The following is a 23631-nucleotide window of genomic DNA, read 5'->3' on the forward strand; positions in this document are numbered from 1 at the left end:
TGAAATGAGAAGTTCCACAAGTAAATGCCTGTACCACCAACACGGTAGATCCATGAAACCAACATTCAAAACAAAAATATTAGGAGTGTTATTAGACTCTGGAGGTTAACTAATATTTGAATAGTAACTCTAGGGTACATTGGTTTTCATTGCCTTCTACTGTGGACCTATGGAAAATACAGCTTCTTCTTGCAGTAAAATACGGATAAAGGCTTCAGTTGTCCATATACATTTGATAAAGAAAATCCGCAGAGACGCATCTGTCCACGTTTTTAAAGTTGACCAGGTTTCAAATTTCAGCAACAGATTTGCGATTTTGCGGATCCATTTTGGATTTTGCTGCAGATTTTTTATGGATTTCCCCCTATGCATTGCAATAAAAATATGCATAAATTGTCAAAGACATGCTGCACCATAATTGTACGGCCACACAAAGCAGCTGTGATCCGGTCGGGTTGCGGCTGTGCTGTGGTCATGAACCACTTTAACCAAATAGCCCTGCACTGTACAGCCGGTCTTCATTGTAGGGTCTGCACTGCACCTTGAATACTGCGCGTCCATTAACAATGAAGATCGACTTAATAGTGCGGTCTACATTAGTTAAATGGAAGGAAGCTGTGGCCTAATTGGCCACGTGGTTCATGACCGCAGCCCGGATGCTCCACGTGGAGTAGATAAGCTTCGACAATCACATATTGTGAATGATGGATCTTTATTTATACACAGAGGTGATTACAGGCAGGATTATAATGACAAATAAGCAGATAACTGTAGTAAAGTGAACTGTACAGACCAAGAAGTGGAATCTATTATTAGGTTTAGCGGCCAGAGCGAAAACTGCAGGATTTTATGGTTGGTGTGAGCGGGGAAGGGGCTGGCAGGCCCTTTTTATTTACTATTTTCTATGCCTGTTTCGGGTATAGAAGAAAGTCTAAATGTAAGACAACTAGGAAGCTGTCTTACATTTATACCTGGCGGAGGATCTACCGAAGTTATGAAAAGGCTGGTGCCTCTTCATAACTTCAGCGGATCCACCGCCAGCTTAGGGCTTTTTTAAAGCTGGCGTCTAAAATGGGAGTGAAAGAAGGTAGGTATAAAAGGTAGGTATAAATGAATATGCTTATGGAAAGATACATAGTAACATAGTACATAAGGCCGAAAAAAGACATTTGTCCATCCAGTTCGGCCTGTCATCCTGCAAGTTGATCCAGAGGAAGGCAAAAAACCCCAGTGAGGTAGAAGCCAAATTTCCTCACTTTAGGGAAATAAAAATTCTTCCCGACTCCAATCAGGCAATCAGAATAAATCCCTGGATCAACGACCCCTCTCTAGTAGCTATAGCCTGTAATATTATTACGCTCCAGAAATACATCCAGCCCCTCTTGAATTCCTTTATTGTACTCACCATCACCACCTCCTCAGGCAGAGAGTTCCATAGTCTCACTGCTCTTACCGTAAAGAATCCTTTTCTATGTTTGTGCACAAACCTTCTTTCCTCCAGACGCGGAGGGTGTCCCCTCGTCACAGTCACAATCCTGGGGATAAATAGATGATGGGAGCGTTCTCTGTACTGTCCCCTGATATATTTATACATAGTAATTAGATCTCCTCTCAGTCGTCTTTTTTCTAAAGTGAATAACCCTAATTTTGATAATCTTTCAGGGTACTGTAGTTGCCCCATTCCAGTTATTACTTTAGTTGCCCTCCTCTGGACCCTCTCCAGCTCTGCTATGTCTGCTTTGTTCACTGGAGCCCAGAACTGTACACAGTACTCCATGTGTGGTCTGACTAATGATTTGTAAAGTGGTAGCACTATGTTCTCATCACGGGCATCTATGCCCCTTTTGATGCAACCCATTATCTTATTTGCCTTATTTGATACGATCTTATTTGCCTTATTTGATACGATCTCCTATTTGCTTAAATAGATATTATGACATAACCAATAGCCAATCCAAAATTAAAGGGTGTGTTGGACATAAAGTACAGTCGAGGTCTGCATTTGTTAATGGTAAATTCTGATATGTAGTACCACTAAGGTTGAAAACTAATGTACCAATCAATATTGTTACAGCAGTAAAAAATAGTGCAGATAAATAATGAATTTGAACAGTAGTAAAATACAAGGAAATTGTCTCAATACATACCACTGTATACAGGAAAAACTGAGTGGTGGATGGCATGTGCAAGGGGAAACAGCGCATGTCCGCACTTAAATCCCGTGACCATAGACGTCATGGACATGAGATGTCCACAAAATGATAGGACATTTTTAATGAAGACTAGTTGTGCTATGTAATCCTTTGCCTGAGCCAACTCTACAGAAATGCACATGTTACCCACATAGCAAAATAGAGGCATTACAGTGACATGTGCAGCAACTCCAATGTCTTGCTGAAGAAAAAGGTGTCATCTTTAAACCATTGCAACTCACATTTTTTTTCCATAGTGAAACACTAAAGCAGGGTTAATGACAAGATTTTATTACTGCACTGTGGAGCCCTAGACGAAATACAGTAAAGAGGTTGTCTGGGACTTTAATATTGATGACTTGTCCTTAGGATAGGCCATCAATATCAGATCATTGGGGGTCCATTCTGCTTGGAGGGAGCACTACAGCTGCATAAAGGGCAGTTCATGAGCAGTACAGAGAGTCTGCACTGCTGAGCTGCGTGCACATAATGGAGAGGACCTCCTGAGCACAAGCTCAGTAATCCAGCAGAGCTTTGATGGTGCTCAGTAGGGGAACGGAGGTATTAAAATAAAAACTAGCAATCTTAACTCATGTAAAGACTGCAGTTAATAGGGCTAAATTACATTGACAGACTCCCTTTAAAAGGGTTTTCCAGGGGGACCATTTTATTTAAAGATAGGGTTAGAGTGACTGAAAAAACAACCAGTACTCACCCCTCCAATCTCCAGCTACTACTGTACAGCCTCTGCTCCAGTCCATGCACTTCCCAGTCTCAGGCTTGACACAGAAATGTCTTGGCCTGCCCACTCAGCCAATTACTGGCCTAAGCTGTGTCCCGCCCCAGCCAGTGATTGGCTGAGTGGTCAGTCCAAGCCATTTCCTCCCTATCGAACCCGAGACCGGGAAGTGGAGAGGAGCAGGGACGGTAGTAGTAGGGGTTTTCACTTATGTATTGGTGACCCCCCCCCAATAAAAAAAAAAGAGGTGCAGAGGTACCTGTAGAGAAGGAAGTGGTCATTCATTTGGCCACTTGGCTTACGGCGCTTGGCCATCTCCAGCAGTCTCAGAGAATTGAACGAAGTTTCAGAGCGCATGCATGACCAACACTCTGTTCACTTCAGGAACTCCAACACCTCATTCTTTTGATTGGTGTTGGTCCCAGCAGTCGGAGCCCCACCGATCAGATACTTATACCCTAGCCTATGCATAGGGGAAAAGTCCTCATGGCGGGACAGCCCTTTTAAATAAAGCTATCGCCTGGAACACAATTTTACTTACCAGTCACATATATTTTGTATCAGCTGTGCATTGTACTGCAACTAACTCCCAGTAAAGTGAATGGGATGGACTAATGTGTAGTACGATGTAGAGCTGCTACAGAATGTATGGCACTGTACCTGGTACTGAAGAGGCCACAAAACTTACCAGACCACCACGGCACCATGGTACCTTCAAACACCTGATCACTTGGGGTGCTAAGAGTCAGATGTCCTATAATCTGATATGTATGGCCTATCCAAAGGATAGTCAATCTGTATTAAAGTCAGGGAAAACCCATTTAACTTTATCATTTGTATTTTAAGTGCGTATATCCAGTTTTGGTTTTCTCTCAATTTGCCACTGGCCATGAAATGCATAATTATAGAATTTACAAGAGTAGAATTTGTTAATCACTAGTCAGACCACACAGGGAGTACTGTGTACAGTTCTGGGCTCCTGTGAACAAGGCATACATAACAGAGCTGGAGAGGGTTCAGAGAAGGGCAACTAAAGTAATAACTGAAATAGGGGCAACTACAGTACCCGGAAAGATTATCAAAATTAGGGTTATTCTCTTTAGAAAAAAGACAACTCAGGGGAGATCTAATAACTTTGTATAAATATATCAGGGGTCAGTACAGAGATCTCTCCCATCATCTATTTATCTCCAGGACTGTGACGAGGGGACATCCTCTACGTCTCGTTGTACACAAACATAGAAGAGGATTCTTTATGGTAAGAGCAGTGAGACTATGGCACTCTCTGCCAGAGGAGGTGGTGATGGTGAGTTCACTGGAAGAGTTCAAGAGGGGCCTGGATGTATTTCTGTAGTGTAATAATGTTACAGGATATAGCTACTAGAGAGGGGTTGTTGATCCAGGGAGTTATTCTGATTGCCTGATTAGAGTCGGGAAATCATTTTTTCTCTTTTTTTTTTTTTTTGCCTTCCTGTGGATCCACTTGCAGGATAACAGGCTGAACTGGATGGACAGATGTCTTTTTCAGCCTTATAAACTATGAAGTTACTATGTTACTATGTAATGTTGCCTGCTGCTCGGAGGAGCCTTGATGTTCCTTAAGTGCCTGGAGGAGCTTGGATGTTCCTTAACTGCCCAGAGGAGCCTGGATGTTCCTTAACAGTTTATTATTACTTACTTGATCTGCCATCAGCTTGTTATTTCCCAGTGCTTGACAGGAGACTAAGCTCCTCCAATTCACCTTATCCCATAATTTTCCTTGCCATTATTCAACCTGTTTGTCAGCTTTTATAATCATACCTTTTCTGAGCTCAAATTACGACTGCATTATAGTCGACTGTAGGCAGATGAATCAATTTCTGGCATTTAAATGGTAACACAGATTGGAATTATATTCTTCAAATACTGCAGTTGATGGTATGGTATTATTGTGTTCTGTATTGACAAGGAGGTACTTTCGAGTATCATGGCTCTAGCAAAAATATTCACAAAGTTAAACAGAGAGCTAACAAGTGACTGATCCATGAACTATTACTATTTTCAAAAAACGGATAAATAGTACATGAACTACACTATATTCCTTTGCATCAGTTATATGGAAAGAACCTATCAAGAAGGCTGCATGTTACTTTAATGGAAACTGTCAGTAGCAACACTAGACAAAGAACAAAAATACTAAAATTATTTAAATCTCTTAGGATATCTTTACATGGCTTGGTGCTCCATTTTCTGATACAGAGCTCGGGAGAAAGCTTAAATAGGTTTTCTCATTTCCATAATTCGATGCTAATATAAAAAGAGCCTTTGGTTTGGACTATGTTATTATAAATTTGAAATAAGGCAATTCAGCATTAAGAAAATAATATCCTCTGTCATTGTTATCTAAAAGCCATCAGAAATGCATAGTCTTCATCTATGTCAGACTATACTATATCTTTTTGTCAAGACTAAGCATATCCTGTTTCCTATGGTGTGTCTACTTTGTATTTGATTTTATTAGTCAAATATTTCTTCATAGAAAGCAATGATTTTATTAGTCAAATATTTCTTCATTGAAAGCAATTTACATACAGGAATATGTGGTGATATCAGTTTAGGTAAAGAAACACTAGATGGCAATGTTGTGCTCTTTTTCTTGCATAGATTTTATTGTATTAATAGTGATACGTGGTACAGTATCTGTTGATGAATTGCTTTTATATTACACTTGCCATTAGATTGCCTTATTCTCTCCTGTTAAAAAAATCACCACATATAAATGCTTGGGAAATAAATTGTCTTTGGTGTATATAGAAAAAATAGTCGGCATTTCAGCCGTTTTATAAATGTGCTGTTTTAATTCCATCTGAAGAACCATTTTATATTCCTCATGGTTAGAAATATTCAGAACCTGAATTTGTGTTAGTTTTTATTTAATGAACCCAATCTAATGGTTCTCTGCATGTAATATAATACATATTTTTTTCCCCTATACAATCCATTTGGAAAGTCTTCTGAATCTTTCACTTTTTCATATTTTGTTATATTAAAAAACAAGTTCAAAATTTTCCCTATCAATCTGCACTTATTAATGACAAAGTAAAACAAATATTTGAAAACTTTTCTAATTTATTGAAAAGGTAAAACTTTGCATTGACATTCATACCCTTTACTCAGTACCTAGTTGAAGAATATCTCTGTACTTTGTTCCATTCAGCTTTCCCTCAATCCTGACCAGTCTCGCTGCCCCATCTGCTGGAAAATACCCCACATCATGATGCTGTAAAGATGGTATTGGGCAGATAATAATCACTTCCTGCTGTCCTCCAGACATGACGCTTAGAATTGAGGTCGAAAACTTCAATCTTGGTTTCATCACACCAGAGTCTGGGAGTCCTTTTGGTGCTTCCCCCTGCCCCCCCCCCCCCCTTTTCCCCCAGCAAACAGGTGAGCTTTTATGTGTCTTTTACTAAGGAAAGGCTTCTTTCTGGCCTCTCTGCCATAAAGCCCAGATTGAAAGGTGCTGCAGTGATGGTTGACCTTCCAGAAGTTTCTCCCATCAATGCACAGGAAGTTTGGAGCTCAACCAGAGTGACTATTCCAGTTCACCTTTCTTAACAAGGCCCCTCTCCCCTGATTATTTAGTGGGGTGGCCAGCTCTAGGAAGAGTCCTGGTTGTTCCAAACATCTTCCATTTAAGAATTTTGGAGGACACTGTGCTCTTGGGAGCTTTCAGTCCAGCAGAAATGTTTTTGCACCCTTCTTCAGAGACTGAGGGGGGGGAAACTGTTATTTTTAAATTTTAGCACAAGGCTGCAACATAAAAAAATGGGAAAAAGTGAAAGGGTCTGAATTTTCTAAATGCATTGTATATGGGTGCATCTTTTATCTATCTATTGTGTGTATCTATTAATTAAAATTCTGAATATATATATATATATATATATATATATATATATATATATGCGTATAGACAAATAGGATAGTCTACACAGCTCAAAAATGGAACAAGGGGGACGCCTGGTGGATGAAAAATTCAACAGCAACCAGCAAAGAACTATACAATAATTGACATTGAAGAGCATACCAAAGCAAAGTGCACAAAAAGGCAATACCAGCCACAGCCACACTTAGTAACTATATATAAGGTTTAAACCATATACGCAATAATGAGCACAAATAGCTGTATGCCAACCACTAAGGGCCCACCACATCCAACACGTTTCACAATGAAGCTTCATTCTTTAAATGTCATATATCCATTTTTTACGTGCATAGCATAGAGCTATTAATATAAGAAAAAAAGGGATTTCAGCTCACCCACCGTCCACCTTCACCGTGCACGGATCCTGGACCAGGAATCAATCAAAACAGTAGAAAAAAATCCAGCAGCAGGCTCAGGATAAAATCCAATTTCTTTATTATAAAATTCATAGGCTGACCAGACAGGCAAAGCAAACGCGTTTTGAATGACCAATCATGATAAGACGTACAGTCGAAACGCGTAAACCTTGCCTGTCTGGTCAGCCTATGAAATTTATAATAAAGAAATAAAGAAATGGGATTTTTTCCTGAGCCTGCTGCTGGATTTTTTTCTACTACATACAGTTATTAATGTATATCTTACTTCAGAACATTTAATTTATACTTATAAAATTCTTGTCACTTGCTGTGCTTGTTTTCACTTTAAAATGTTAAGCAAACGCTCACATATGGAGGTTTGCTGCTCTCTTGTGGAAATAAAATATATTACAGCATTACAATGTTATATTGGTTTCTAAAAATACTTTTATCTGTCAGCCTGTTTTGGACCTTACTGACCAAGCATTTTTCTTCCTTTTTTCATTGTCACCTTCCAAAAGTTATAACTTTTTTTATTTTTCCGTCTATATAGCTGTATGAGGGCTTGTTTTTTTGCGGGACAAGTTGTAGTTTTAATGGTGCCATTTTGGGGTACACATAACTTCCTGATTAAATTTTATTAACTCTTTTTGGGAGGGAGATGGGAAAAGCAGCAATACTGCCACAGAGCTTTTAAGGTAAAAGTTTTACTACATTAATTTTTCCGTATAAATGATATAATATCTTTATGTTCTGGGTCAGTCCGATAACAGTGATACCAAATACATATATATATTTTATTTTTTTACATTTTACTACTTTTGTGCAATAAAACCTCTTTTTTTAAAAGGAAGAAAATCTTTTTGCATTGCTGCTTCCCAAAGCCCATAACTTTTTTCTTTTTCTTTCTATGGAGTTGTGTGAGGGCTTGATTTTTGCAGGACAACTTGTAGTTTTCATTGGTATTATTTTGGAGTAAATTATGCTTTTTGATCGCTTCTTATTCAGTTTTTTGGGTGGAAACCAAGAATAAAATAGCAATTCTGTAATTTTATTTTACAAAATGTATGCCATTCACTGTAGGTGATAATTTACATGATATTTATGTAGAGCGGGTTGTGATAGACATGGCGATACCAAACATATGGGGGAGATTTATTTAGCCATTTTTTTTCATTGAAAAGCGTTCTTTCAAAGGAAAAAAATCTTGTTTTTTTACTGGCTTTTAAAAAAAAAATTTATGTGTTTTTTTTTTTAACTTACCAATTAATAGTCCCACAAGGGGACTATAACAGACAACATTTTGATTGATTTTAAAATGCAATGCACTATCCCTACAGAGAGGCACAACCTGCTGGACAATACTCAAGGTTGGTTTGGGGCCTATATCAGACCCTTATACAGTCCTGATCAAAAGTTTAAGACCACTTGAGAAATGGCAAAAAATCATATTTAGCATGGCTGGATCTTAACAAGGTTCCAAGTAGAGCTTCAACGTGTAACAAGAAGAAATGTGAGTGAGACAAAACATTTTTTGAGCATTCAATTTAATGAAAACAACGAATAAACTGAAACTCAAAAGTTTAGGACCACACCTCCAAAAAACACCTAAACCCCCCCAAACCATAAATCCAACTTCCAAACATGAACTCAGTAATGAGTAGCTCCGCCGTTATTGTTTATCACTTCAAAAATTCATTTCAGCATACTTGATGCAAGCGTTTCCATGAGGTGAGTGGGAACATTTCTTCAAGTGGTGAAGACGGCCGCACGAAGGACATCTACTGTCTGGAACTGTTGTCCATTTTTTTAAACTTCCCTTGCCATCCATCCTCAAAGGTTCTCAATTAGATTTAGATCAGGGGAACACGCAGAATGGGCCAAAAGAGTGATGTTATTCTCCTGGAAGAAGTCCCTTGTCCTGCGGGCATTGTGTACTGTAGCGTTGTCCTGTTGAAAAACCCAGTCGTTACCACACAGACGAGAGCCCTCAGTCATGATGAATGCTCTCTGCAACATCTGGACATAGCCAGCGGCCGTTTGACGCCCCTGCACTTCCTGAAGCTCCATTGTTCTACTAAAGGAAAAAGCACCCCAGACCATTATGGCGCCCCCTCCACTGTGGCGCGTAGAAAACATCTCAGGTGGGATCTGTTTGTCATGCCAGTAACGTTGGAAACCATCAGGACCATCAAGGTAAAAAAAATTCTCACCAGAGAATAAAACTTTCTTCCACCTTTGAATGTCCCATGTTTGGTGCTCTCTTGCAAAGTCCAAACGAGCAGTTCTGTGGCGTTCAAGGAGACGAGGTCTTTGAAGACGTTTTTTGTTTTTGAAGCCCTTCAGTCTCAGATGCCATCTGATGGTTATGGGGCTGCAGTCAGCACCAGTAAGGGCCTTAATTTGGGTCGAGGATCGTCCAGTGTCTTGACGGACAGCCAATTGGATCCTCCGGCTCAGTGCTGATTAATTTTTTTGGGTCTTCCACTTGACTTTTTTGTTCCGTAACCCTCAGGATCATTTAAGAAATTCCAAATGACTGTCTTACTGCGTCCCACCTCAGCAGCGATGGCGCGCTGTGAGAGACCCTGCTTATGCAGTTCAACAACCGGACCACGTTCAAAAAAGGAGAGTTTTTTGGACTTTGCCATCACAACGTGTGACTACCTGACAGAAAATGACAATGAATCCACATCTTTGTACAGATTTGGCCTTTTAAAGGCATGTGGTCCTAAAATTTGGATCAGCTGAAAAACTGCCTGCTTCAATTTAATCGTTATTTTCAAGTAATTGAATGCTCAAAAAATGTTTTGTCTCACTCTTCTCACTCTCATTTCTTCTTGTTGCATGTTGAAGCTCTACTTGGAACCTTGTTAAGATACAACAATGTAAAATATGATTTTTTGCCATTAAACTTTTGATCAGGACTGTATTAGCCTTTACACACATCAGCACCCTGCAATCAGATTTGCGGGGTGCCAATGGGAGACAGAGGGAGTCCACACCCTCTGTCACCACTTTACATGCAGCGGGCGCCATTTAACACTACACCGCTTAATCTTCCAATTCCAATTCCAATTTGCCAGAATTCCACCTTGTAGATGCTAGAGCACCTGTATGAGCAGCGTGAAATGGTGAATGATTCTGTCATGCACCATGTTTTTAAAATTGTAGAATCGAAGCCTGATGTTATTCACTGAAGTTTCACGCGTCTTCGCACTTATTTAATTTTGCCTTGCCGAAGCAAATACATTTTCGTACTTATGGAGACAGTTCTCCATACAGCATTAAAATTTAATTTTGGAACGAATCGACTCGATTCGCTCACCCATAGCTGCTAACATTACAGCTACACAGTCACCACTTATTCTATTTCTATTACCCATAAACAGCAGCACACACATTTACTACCTATTCCATGTCTGTTCCATGCTGTGCAGCTACTGCTGTTACCACTATTGCAGCTACATGCCACCCTTTCCACATCTACACTGTATTGCTGCTGCTCCCAATTCAAAGGGAGAATTTTTCTAGGCTTATTCAGAACCAGCCACTCTTTCTTCTGACAATTAACACTTGTGTGTATATAAAAACGGGCAGGTATCATTTTGGATGTTTATGCAGAACATGCTACTCCTTCTTCACATTGTGTGTATAAAAAGGTCTCAAAGGTCTCCTCCAATGAGGCATCATTTTTGGATTCTTTGTCCCAACAAGCCACTGTTTTTCCCCATAACACTGTGTGTGTTTTCCAACACCATCTGCCCATGATAAGAGACTATTTTTAGAAGGTTTGAAAAAGCATAACACATGGTGCAGTGTTTTTTTTAAACACGCTGTAAGTTAACTCCATCAAACATGCATTTATCCATAGCTATATTATGTGTGTCACTTTTACATTATGTGCTACTGCTGTCATTGCGTTCAAGAGCTTAAAGGGGTTGTCCCACTTTGCTTTTTCAATCTTACCAGCAGTAAATGTCCTGATAACTTCCTGGTTTGGCTCCGGCAGTTGAGTGAAGGCTGGCCACGCCTCCTCATGACTCACCCTGAGAGCTCAGTCCTTGCGTGCTCGTTCATGTGGATGAGTCATCCTTCTGGAGCCGACAATGTATATGAGGCCCCCCCAGTATAATAAACATTGAGTGCGGCCCCCCCCAGTATAATAAACATTGAGTGAGGCCCCCCCCCCAGTATAATAAAGATTGAGTGCGGCCCCCCCCCCAGTATAATAAACATTGAGTGCGGCCCCCCCAGTATAATAAACATTGAGTGCGGCCCCCCCCCCCCCGTATAATATACATTGGTGGCACAGTGGGCAGTGCCAATGAGGGTTAAAAAAATTAATAAAAAATTAACTCACCTCCACCAATTGATCGCGCAGCTGCCGATCTCCTGTTCTTTCTTTAGGACCTGTCAAAGGACCTGTGCTGACATCACTGTGGTCATCACATGGTACATCATATGATCCATCACCATGGTAATGGACCATGTGATTAGCTTAGTGACGTCACCACAGGTCCTGAAGCAAGAACAGAAGACCGGCAGCTGCGCGATCAATTGGTGGAGGTGAGTTAATTTTTTATTTATTTTTTTAACCCTCATTGGCACTTCCCACTGCGCCACCAATGTTTATTATACTGGGGGGGGGCCGCACTCAATGTTTATTATACTGGGGGGGGGCCGCACTCAATGTTTATTATACTGGGGGGGCCGCACTCAATGTTTATTATACTGGGGGGGGGGCCTCACTCAATGTTTATTATACTGGGGGGGCGCACTCAATGTTTATTAGCAGCACATCATGTCATCATCTCTTATAGATCATAGCAGTGTATCACTGTATTCCGGCGGCAGGAGGGAGCGCACGGCGTCCTCGGTTGCTATGATGCCGTGCGCTCCCTCCTGCTGCTGGAAAACAGTAATACACTGCTATGATCTATAAGAGAGTATCACTGTATTCCGGCGGCAGGAGGGAGCGCACGGCGTCTTCGGTTGCTATGACGCCGTGCGCTCCCTCCTGCTACAAGAAAACAGTAATACATTGATATGATCGGGCGCCCGCGCATGCGCAGAGCTATGCGACGTGCGCGCTCACAGTGTGAGTGAGAGGCCGGCTGTAGGATCGCAATAGTTATCAGTGCGCAGGTGCGGCATGGATGCGGCCGGCGAGATGCGGCCGTATCCATGGGATACCAGCACAAACAAAGGGGAGTGAAAGGAGCGTTTTTAGGCTGAATGCTATGTTTTTTTTAATGTATTAGAAGAAATGTTCAGTGGGGGGCAATGATTTAATGTAACCCTATTTAATGAAGTGGGACAACCCCTTTAAAAGGGAATGGGGAGAGAAAGAGTAAAAATTTGAAAAAATATTAACAAAAAGAGTCCCAGTGGACTAGAGGGTGTTATGTTTTAGGGCAATTGGAGCAACTTTGGTTTGTGTAGAATCAATTCGAACACAAATCAAATTTCAAATATTCAACGAATCAGACATGAAATTCATTTCAAGAAATTCGTTCACTCTCAAATATGCCTTGATAGGAAATTTGACGCATCCCAAAGTACTGTAGGCTATAAGACTATGGGTGTCCTAATATGGCTGTTTACAATGCATACCTCGTACTTGAATTTGATTTTGTAATTTAATTTTCCTGCAGATTCACTCTAAGCTTGACAAAAGTCTTTAGGCTACTGTTGCTCAGATGGTCCAGATCATTTTTAGAGGGGAGCAATGGCTGGTATTTCTATCTATTCCACAGCAGTTATATTATATGTTTGAAGATACTTAAAAGGAACTGTCACCTCTCTTGACATTAATGGCCTCCAAGCATGCTCACCTGTTTTCAGAACTCCCCATAGAAGTGAATGGAGAGAGCAGTGCATACATGGCCACCTCAAGGCGATCTCTATAAGACGGGAACCTACCACTAAATACTACCTGATATCTATTCAGGGAGTGTTGGTTCCACATGCATGCTGGGTCCACTCTGTCTTTTACCATTTTTGGTGCCATAATGTCCTCCATTACTTCCAGGGGATGCAGGTACCAACATGCATTCCGAGCCCACTCTAAACCTCTCCTGGTGCCAGTCAGCTTCCAATTAATTCAGTGAGAGCAGGCTACAGCTTTATACTTACACTAATTAAAATCAGCCTATGGGGCAGACAGGCTGGTCAGGGTCAAGCGTAGCATTACAGAATAACAGAATAAAGTAGTCTTAAAATGCAGAAAATGCTCAAAACCCCATATGCTGTTGCCCATTTTTAACTGGAGGAGCAAATCCTGCACATGTGGTTCGTTGCTAACAGCAATCCCCAGCAAAAATGCATACAATGGAGGATGCCCGCAGTGGATCACATGTACCACAAAGATATCCTACACAGGATAGCCAAATGTGCGGATGTGATTGGCTATATAAAACAGAAATTTTCGAAAAATGGTGTACTACACTGGTAAATGTAATTGACAATATATTGCTAAACCTTCACACTGATATTAAAATAAGACTTTCACCAATATATTCTTATATTAAGAACATACCGGAGCCCGCGCACCACGTCAAGATATCTCAAAGTGGCATGGGACCTAACACTAACCTACCTGTGCCGTATGGGCAATTACAGGGGCTGTATGGGTAATTACAGGGGCATAAAGTCCGACACACAGCGAACAGCTCCCAGGTTACCTCCAGCATGAAATCACACATACAATGGGAGGAGGGAGGAGGCTGTGAGTCCCACCTATCACTGACTCGTGTGACGCAGGCTGCACAGGTGCACCTGAATGTTACCCATAGATCAAAATCAAGGCACGTTCAAACCTGGAGTTGCCATACCTCCAGGCGTGCATGTACAAACAGAATAACAGAATAAAGTTGTATTAGAAGGCAGAAAATGCTCAAAACCCCATATGCTGGGGGAGCAAGCATAGCATTAGCACCAGAATATTCTCTATAACTATGACATTATTGTACGTTATTTGGTTTGCATAGTGCTGTTGCATTGTGTTTTTTTCTTTATGTTTCTAGCCATGGCAGCGTGCACCTGTACATTGGGATGTGCTGACTGACCCTCATTTTTTGCAGCTTTACATGGCCACCACTCCATTCTTACTTTCAATGTTGGAAACGCATAGCTCATGAAGGAAGTCATGTGTTGCAAGCTGGCCTGGCGGGTATATAAGATGTTCGATAGGCTGTCTGCACACACATATCCATCATTGCTTTCATGGGTAAAAGGATTGATTTATCAGAGTTGCAAAAAGGGATGATTATTGGATTTCGCCCCAGGGGTGGCAGTATTTCTGAAACTGTGCAGTTTGTGAACTATTTGCGTGCTGCTGTGATGAACGTGTATTGTGAGTGGACAAATGGAGCCATTGTGAATAAGCAACGTGGAAACTGTAAGGCACTGCGTACCTTTGATGTGAGAGGTCAATATTTGCTAAAAAGGCACGTGAGGGCAGAATGACATGCTACAGAGGTGTGTCTAAAAAAACAGTTCACCAAACCCCACTGTGTATGGGGCATCTGCAGAAAAGGCTTCAGGTTTTTCAGCAGCATCAGAACTGGATCTTAGTTGATTGGCAAAGGGTTGTCTTCTTCGATGAGTCATGTTTTATGCTTCCTCAAGCGGATGAACTTGGTTGTGTCAGGCAAGAAACATCAGAGAACAAACTTCCTACAACCATTACTGGAAGAACACAAGCTGGTGGTGGTAGCATTATGGTCTGGGGTATGTTTTTGTGGCATTCTCTGGACCCACTCATACATTTGGAAGGCACTCTTAAATTTGGGTATGAATCCATCCTTGCACATCATGTATACATGTTGATTGTCTTCCCTGGGACAGATTGGATCTTCAAGACAATGTGACATGTTACACGGAAAGAAATGTCTTACACTGGTTGGAAGAGCATGACCAAGACTTCCATGTACTATCCTGGTCCCCTAACTCACCAGACTTGAACCCAATTGCGCATCTGTGGGACCTCCTCGATCCTCGTGTTCACTCTATGGATCCTCCCATATGTCCTCTCCAGCAGCTGTGGGATGCACTGCAGTCAGCATGGCTCCACATACCTGTGACGACCTACCAGGGCCTTACTGAGTCACTCGCAGTCCATCTAACTGCTGTCCATGCTGCACATGTAGGTTACTCTACATGACTTTGTATAAATGTGTAGGTTAGGAAAAACCCTTTAACTATAACTTTTCATCTCATCGCCCATTCTGACAACATTTACAGCATTCTAGGCCAAGCCTGCTTTGTGCTGGGTATTGTAAACCCGTCTATGTTACATGAAAAATTCAATTTCTACTAGGTAAGGGGAGTTTCAGACATTAAACATTTTTACATTTCTCATATGTTTGGAATGCATTATTTTATATTTTGTCATTTGGCCAATGCAAAATGTAAAAAAAATATAGTTAATATGCTTGGACAAAAAGTTGCTCAAATTATAATAAAAGTAAGTGAAAAAATACACTGCCTGTCCCAAAAAAAAGTAGCCACCTGGATTTATCTAAGCAAATAGTTATGAGCCTACTATTGGATAATTACTGCATGGGCGATTATCTTTCAGCTGGCAACAAGTTATTTAACCCCAACTGGTGCAATGAGTTGCTTCTCATTTCTTAAACGACCATGTTGAAAAACACATCTCGTGGTCGTGGAAAAGATGTTAGTCTGTTTGAGAAGGCTCAAATCATTGGCATGCATCAAGCAGAGAAAACATCTAAGGAGATTGTAGAAACTACTAAAATTGGGTTAAGAACTGTCCAACGCATTATTAAAAACTGGAAGGATAGTGGGGACCCATCGTATTCGAGGAAGAATCGTGATCGGTGATCACTTAAACGTTTGGTGAAATCAAATTGAAGAAAAACAACAGTAGAACTCAGGGCTATGTACAGCTGTGTAGCCGTAAGAAAACAACTAATCAGTGAGGCAAACCAGAAAAAAAGGCTTCAATTTGCTATAGAGCATAAAGATTGGACTCCAGAGTGATGGGCACATCAGGGTAAGAAGAGAGGCAGATGAAGTGATGCACCCATCATGCCTAGCGCCTACTGTACAAGCCTGTGGGGGCAGTGCTATGATCTGGGGTTGCTGCAGTTGGTCAGGTCTAGGTTCAGCAACAGTATGTGCTCCAAGAATGAGGTCAGCTGACTACCTGAACATACTAAATGACCAGGTTATTCCATCAATGGATTTTTTTCTCCCCTGATGGCATGGGCATATTCCAAGATGACAATGCCAGGATTCATCGGGCTCAAATTGTTAAAGAGTGGTTCAGGGAGCATGAGACATAATTTTCACACATGGATTGGCCACCACAGAGTCCAGACCTTAACCCCATTGAGAATCTTTGGGATGTGCTGGAGAAGGCTTTACGCAGCTGTCAGACTCTACTATCATCAATCCAAGATCTTGGTGAAAAATGTATGCAACACTGGATGGAAATAAATCTTGTGACATTGCAGAAGCTTATTGAAACAATGCCACAGCGAATGCGTGCCGTTATCAAAGCTAAAGATAACCCGGAACAGGATGGTGATCGGTGGTGTGATAATACACTACCAATCACCATCCTTAGATCCTGAGAGGCGATGGTGACATCACCTCTCAGGATCGCTCTCATTGGTGGGCTGGGCGGGCGAGTCATTCAAATTATTGCAGCGCTCCTCTCCTCCTCCTTTTCAGTCCGGAGCCCGAGGAGAGAGGAGCGCTGCATCGTGTCTCAGAGCCAGCACCCCCCATTTGTTCAGAGCCCAGGATCCAGCACTCCCCAGGTATTTAGGGAAAGGCTAGGGACAATTTAGATATTTAGGGAAAGTTAGTTGAAGAAAAAAATTAAAAAGTTTTTGGTGACCCTAGACCCCCCCAGGGGTGCTGCAGCTTGCCCCTACCCCCCCCCCCCACAATTTTTTTGGGGTGCAGGCATTTTATTTTATTTTTTTGTGCGTACGCTGACTGTGGCCGGCACTCTTAGCGTCCGGCTACTGTTAGCGCATTGCACACCCCACCGGTGATCAACTTCGGACGGTTGATCAGTGTTTTTTTTTTTTTTATTCAAATTTTTTCCCCTTTTTTTTAGTTAGTCTTTTTTTATGTTTTCTGTTTGGTTTAGAGTGAGTTTGCGAGCATCCGTGCCCCCACACACACGCGCACCAAATACAGATTTACACACACACCCACACACACGCAGACACACACTCCCCTATGGCCCGTCGGACGTTCTCGGCCGAGGAGGCATACGCCCAGCTTGCCTTCGAGTCCGAGAGTCCCAGTGAGGACGAGGATGACCCCACTTTCCTATTGTCATGCGCGTCCTCCTCATCATCTAGCGATGATGATGAGCCCCCAAGGCGGTGGAGACAACGCCAGGCGAAGACACCGCCAGGCGGAGCAAGGGGACCGGCATGCTAAGGACCCTGTGGCCCATCCTAGTACGAGCAGCTCTGGGGCTCGTACTAGTTTTTCCGGCCCACCAGTTAAATCCAACGGAGCCCACTGCCGGTGAACTTGTCTGGTGTACCTCAGAGCATTATGAGTCGGTGATTCCTGATTTTGAAGGCCAACCAGGAATCCAGATTTCCACAGTGGGCTTAACTGAATATTACTTTTTTAGTCTTTTTTTCAGTGACCACTTTGTAAATCTAATGGTGGAGCAAACAAACCTGTACGCCCAACAGTTTGTTGCTCAACACCAGGACTCCTTTTTGGCTAGGCCCGGTGGCTGGATGCCAGTCAGTGCAGCCGAGATGAGGACATTTTGGGGTCTCGTGCTGCATATGGGCCTAGTCAAGTAACCTAGTGTCAGGCATTACTGGAGTAGGGACGTCCTCTACCAGACCCCACTTTACAGTACGGCCATGACACGCTCCCGGTTTGAGGCCATCCGGAAATGCCTGCAGTATTCAGATAATGCAGCATGTCCCCCCCAAGGTGATCCTGCCTTTCACTTTGGTGCCAAATTTGTACAGGTAAATGTACCTGGAAAGGAGGTCGCGGTTGATGAGTCTCTCATTGTGTTCAAGGGCAGACTCATTTTCCGCCAGTATGTTCCCTCTAAGCGGGCGAGGTATGGCGTGAAGCTGTACAAACTTTGTGAGAGTACCTCAGGGTACACTTACAAGTTTTGTGTGTACGAAAGGCGAGATTATCGTATTCAACCCCCAGAATGTCCCCTCACTCTGGGTGTTAGCGGGAAACTTGTCTGGGACCTATTGTACCCACTGCTAGATAAGGGTTACCACCTGGACGTGAATAACTTTTTTACTAGTATCCCCTTTTTCCAGTCCCTCGCCTCCAGATCCACGTCCGCTTGTGGGACCGTGCGGAAAAATCAACACGCCTCCCTACCTACCCCCTCCAGGTACCTATCCCCAGGGGTGAGACCCATGCCCTTATCACTGGAAACCTGTTGCTGGTCAGATATAAGGACAAGAGGGATGTCCTTGTACTGTCCACAATTCATGGTAACGGCATCACCCCTGTCCCTGTGCGAGGTACCACGGCAGCGGTCCTCAAGCCCGATTTTATCGTCGACTGCAATCGGTATATGGGAGGAGTTGATCTCTCGGATGAAGTCCTCAAGCCATATAATGCCATGCGCAAAACCCGGGTATGGTACAAAAAAGTTGCGGTCTACTTGGTACAGGTTGCCTTGTACAACTCTTTTGTGCTGTCCCGGAGCGCTGGCTACACAGGGACATTCCTTCAGTTCTATGAGGCAGTTCTCAAGGCCCTGATCTTTTCTGACCGGGAAAGAACAGGCAGGAGTCCCCCGGGAACTGTTGGAGCCCGGATCGTCCCTGGCCAACACTTTCCAGGTTTGGTCCCCCATACTAGAAAGAAGGGACGGACCCCAAAAAAGTGCAGAGTGTGTCACAGGAGGGGGATACGGAAGGACACCACTACTCAATGTGACACGTGCCCCGATCATCCGGGCCTCTGCATTTTTGGTTGCTTCAGGGAGTACCACACTTCCATGGAGTACTAAATTAATATCCCAATTTAGCCACTGACAATCAGATAAAAAACTGGTTCTCAGACTTGAGACACTAAAACTAAAAAAAGTTAAAAAAAAATATATTATTTAGTAAAACTAAAATAAATAAAATAAGTTGACATATTAGGTATCGCCGCGTCCGTAATAATCTGCTCAATAAAAATATCCCCCCCAACCCCTCAGATGAACACGGTCAAAAAAATTAAATAAAAACGGTGCAAAAAAAAAGTTTTTGGTCAACTTACATCAGAAAAATTGTAATGGCAAGCGATCAAAAAGTGATATGCCCCCCAAAATAGTGCCAATGAAACCGTCCTCTCATCCCGCAAAAAATGAGCCCCTACCTAAGATAATCGGCAAAAAACGAAAAAAAAATTACTCACACTATGGAGATACTAAAATGTTTTTTTTTGTTTAAATAAATAAAATAATAATAAAAAATAAAAAGATAATATAGTGTTAACATATTAGGTATCGCCGCGTCTGTAAGAATCTGCTCTATCAAAATACCCCCCTAACCCCTCAGATGAACACGGTAAAAAATAAAAAAATAATAACTGTGCCAAAAAACTATTTTTTGGGCAAATTTTCCATTTAAATATGTTTTTTTTCCAATAACAAAGTATGGGTTAACAGCCAAACAAAACTTAATATTTATTACCCTCATACAGCAGTTTACAGAAACACCCCATATGTGGTCGTAAACTGCTGTATTACCAAACGGCAGGTCGCGAAAGGAACGCCGTATCGTTTCTGGAAGGCAGATTTTGATGGCCTATTTTTTTTTTGGGCACCATGTCCCATTTGAAACCCCCCTGATGCACCCCTAGAATAAAAACTCCATAAAAGCGACCCCATCTAAGAAACTACACCCCTCAATGTATTCAAAACTGATTTTACAAACATCTTTAACCCTTTAGGTGTTCCACAAGAGTTATTGGCAAATGGAGATGAAATTTCAGAATTTCTATTTCTGGTAACCTTGCCTCACAAAAATGTAATATAGATAAACCAAAAATCATATGTACCCTAAAAATAGTCCCAACAAAACTGCCACCTTATCCCGTACTTTCCAAAATGGGGTCACTTTTATGGAGTTTCTACTCTAGGGGTGCCCCCCGCTTCAAATGGGACATGGTGTAAATAAACCAGTCCAGCAAAATCTGCTTTCCAAAAACCACACGGCGCACCTTTCCCTCTACGCCCTACTGTGTGCCCGTCCAGTAGTTTATGGCCACATATGGGTTGTTTCTGCAAACTACAGAATCGGGGAAATAAATATAGCATTTTTTTGGGCTGTTAACCCTTGCTTTGTTACTGGAAAAAATGGATTCAAATGGAAAATTTGCCCCAAAATTTTAATTCTCAAATTTCATTCCCATTTGCCAATAACTCTTGTGCAACACCTAAAGGGTTAACAAAGTTTGTAAAATCAGTTTTGAATACCTTGAGGGGTGTAGTTTATAGAATGGGGTCATTTTGTGTGGTTTCTATTTTTTAAGCCTCACAAAGTGACTTCAGACCTGAACTGGTCCCAAAAAAGTGGGTTTTTGAAAATGTCTGAAAAATTTCAAGATTTGCGTCTAAACTTCTAAGCCTTGTAACATCCCCAAAAAATAAAATATCATTCCCAAATCGATCCAAACATGAAGTAGACATATAGGGAATGTAAGGTAATAACTATTTTTGTAGGTATTAGTATGTATTATAGAAGTAGAGAAATTGAAACTTGGAAATTTGAAATTTTTAAAAAATTTTGGTCAATTTGGTATTTTTTTTATAAATAAAAATTATTTTTTTTCACTTCATTTTACCAGTGTAATGAAGTACAATATGTGACGAAAAAACAATCTCAGAATGGCCTGGATAAGTCAAAGCGTTTTAAAGTTATCACCACTTAAAGTGACACTGGTCAGATTTGCAAAAAATGGCCTGGTCCTTAAGGTGAAATAAGGCTGTGTCCTTAAGGAGTTAATCTCTATAAACTATATTTTGTAAAATCCAATAGTGAATAGGTATCATTTACAATATACAGAGAAATGTACTAATACTACGTACACCAATATTAAAAATGTGTTGATGAAGGAGCACCAAACTTATTAAGAGGTGCAAACCTCTTATTTTTTCTCATGTTCTGGCATTTCGTATGCTAGAAAAGCAAGTCTGCACCAGCTATGAGCTGACTTATCTCTTCACTGGCATGAATGATCTGTTAGACCGTGGAAGGCCACACCTTAAGCTCCACCCATGTTTCGGTGTCAAGTTATTCATAGAAATATATTTCCCAATGTCATGGAGGGTTTGAATACTGTGAAAGGTAACCAGTCACCTGGATTTTGGGTATAGCGCTGAGGACATGGGCTGCTAGATCCCTGGTAGCACATCGTAATATTCAGTCCCCATAGCTCTCTGTGCTTTTATTGTACAGGGAAGGAACACTATGCCAACCCTGCGCACGCGCTAGCTTGCGCATCGCGAGATTACGGCTCTCTAGCTTTGTGACGTCAGGGAGCAAGGAGGAGAATCCGAGGATGCAGGGCGGTGCTGGGCTCCTTCACTATGGGCATGGCTGGGCTCCGGAAACGTTAGTAACAGCTCCTTAGACTTCTTATTTGCCTAATTTACATATCTATAAAATCGTTTTTTGGACACAATAAAAGCACAGAGAGCTGTGGGGACTGGTTATTGCGGATTTTCTAGCGGCGATCTAGCAGCCCACATGGGCTCAATACCCAAAATGCAGGTGACAGGTTCCCTTTAAGATTAAATAATTAAAGCAAATCTGTCACCTCCCCAAGGTGAATAGTACTGCTGCCACTGACACTAAGTTGTATGTATATGCTCACCCCCATTCCTACTCCATGCATACATAAACACACACAAAGATTGTAGGTGAAGGCCTGCTGGTGAGGTGACCCTCTAAAAAATTATATGCGAGGGTCTGCTGGTAAGTTGACCCTCTAAAAGGTTTTAGGTGTCACCACCAGACATCTGAGAAGCTCTGACAGACATTTTTCAGAACCTCCTCCTTGAAGTTCCTTTTGTTTTGCTTTCGTTTTCTCATCTCGTTAGCCTCTCTCAGCTGTCATGTAGGTGCACTGATTGCATCCCTTTAAATCCCTTCCCATACTGCATCACTTTGCGGTTTATACAACTTCCTGGAGTGTATGCATGCTGGATGCTACTACTGAGTCTTCTACAGATAAGTTTTGTTCATTCATTTGTATTTTCCTGTTTGGATCCCAGGTGACCCTGACTCCCTCCTGGAAGTTGGGTCCTAAGTTTATTGGGCCTTACAAAATCTTGTCCGTCATCAATCCTGTTGCCTACCGTCTTGATCTTCCTTAGACTTGGAAGATCCATAATGTTTTTCATAAGTCCTTATTAAAACCTTATGTCCAACCCATTGTACCCTCGTCTTTGCCTCCTCCTCCGATTGTGGTTGATGGTAATCTTGAATTTCAGGTCTAGGATTGTGGATTCTCATGTTGTCCGCGGTTCTCTCCAGTACCTCTTTGATTATGGTCCTGAGGAGAGGATGTGGGTCCCAGTGACGGACATTAAGGCCACTCGTCTCATCAGGGCTTTCCATAGGTCCCATCCTGAGAAGGTGGGCTCTCAGTGTCCGGAGTCCACTCGTAGAAGGAGGGGTACTGTCACCACCAGACATCTGAGAAGCTCTGACAGACATTTTTCAGAACCTCCTCCTTGAGGTTCCTTTTGTTTTGCTTTCGTTTTCTCATCTCGTTAGCCTCTCTCAGCTGTCATGTAGGTGCACTGATTGCATCCCTTTAAATCCCTTCCCATACTGCATCACTTTGCAGTTTATACAACTTCCTGGAGTGTATGCATGCTGGATGCTACTACTGAGTCTTCTACAGATAAGTTTTGTTCATTCATTTGTATTTTCCTGTTTTCTGGATCCCAGGTGACCCTGACTCCCTCCATATCAAGTGTAGGGAGCCGGTGGTCGTGTCCCCTCACTATTATAGGGTGTTCAGGTGTTATACAGTCGAGGAACGAGGATATGCGATCATCTACCATTGAGATTTTTGCATAGGCTGAGCAGTTAGGGAGAGAGCCAGGTCTGTTGCAGGGCTATCCCTTTGGTTCCTTAGTTTTGGATCCAGTTAGTCGGATCTTCATTTTGTGTCTTCTAGTTTTCTGTACACCTTCCGTGACAGTAGGTGAGGGCCTGAAGGTGAGATGACCCTCTAAAACAATATATGCAAGGGCCTTCAGGTGAGCTGACACTGTAAAAGATTGTAGGTGAAGGCCTGCTGGTGAGCTGACCCTGTAAAAAATTATATGCGAGGGCTTGCAGGTGAGCTGACCCTGTAAAAAATTATATGCGAGGGCCTGCA

This window comes from Bufo gargarizans, chromosome 1 (assembly GCF_014858855.1).
Source record: "Bufo gargarizans isolate SCDJY-AF-19 chromosome 1, ASM1485885v1, whole genome shotgun sequence".
In the NCBI taxonomy this organism is placed as follows: domain Eukaryota; kingdom Metazoa; phylum Chordata; class Amphibia; order Anura; family Bufonidae; genus Bufo; species Bufo gargarizans.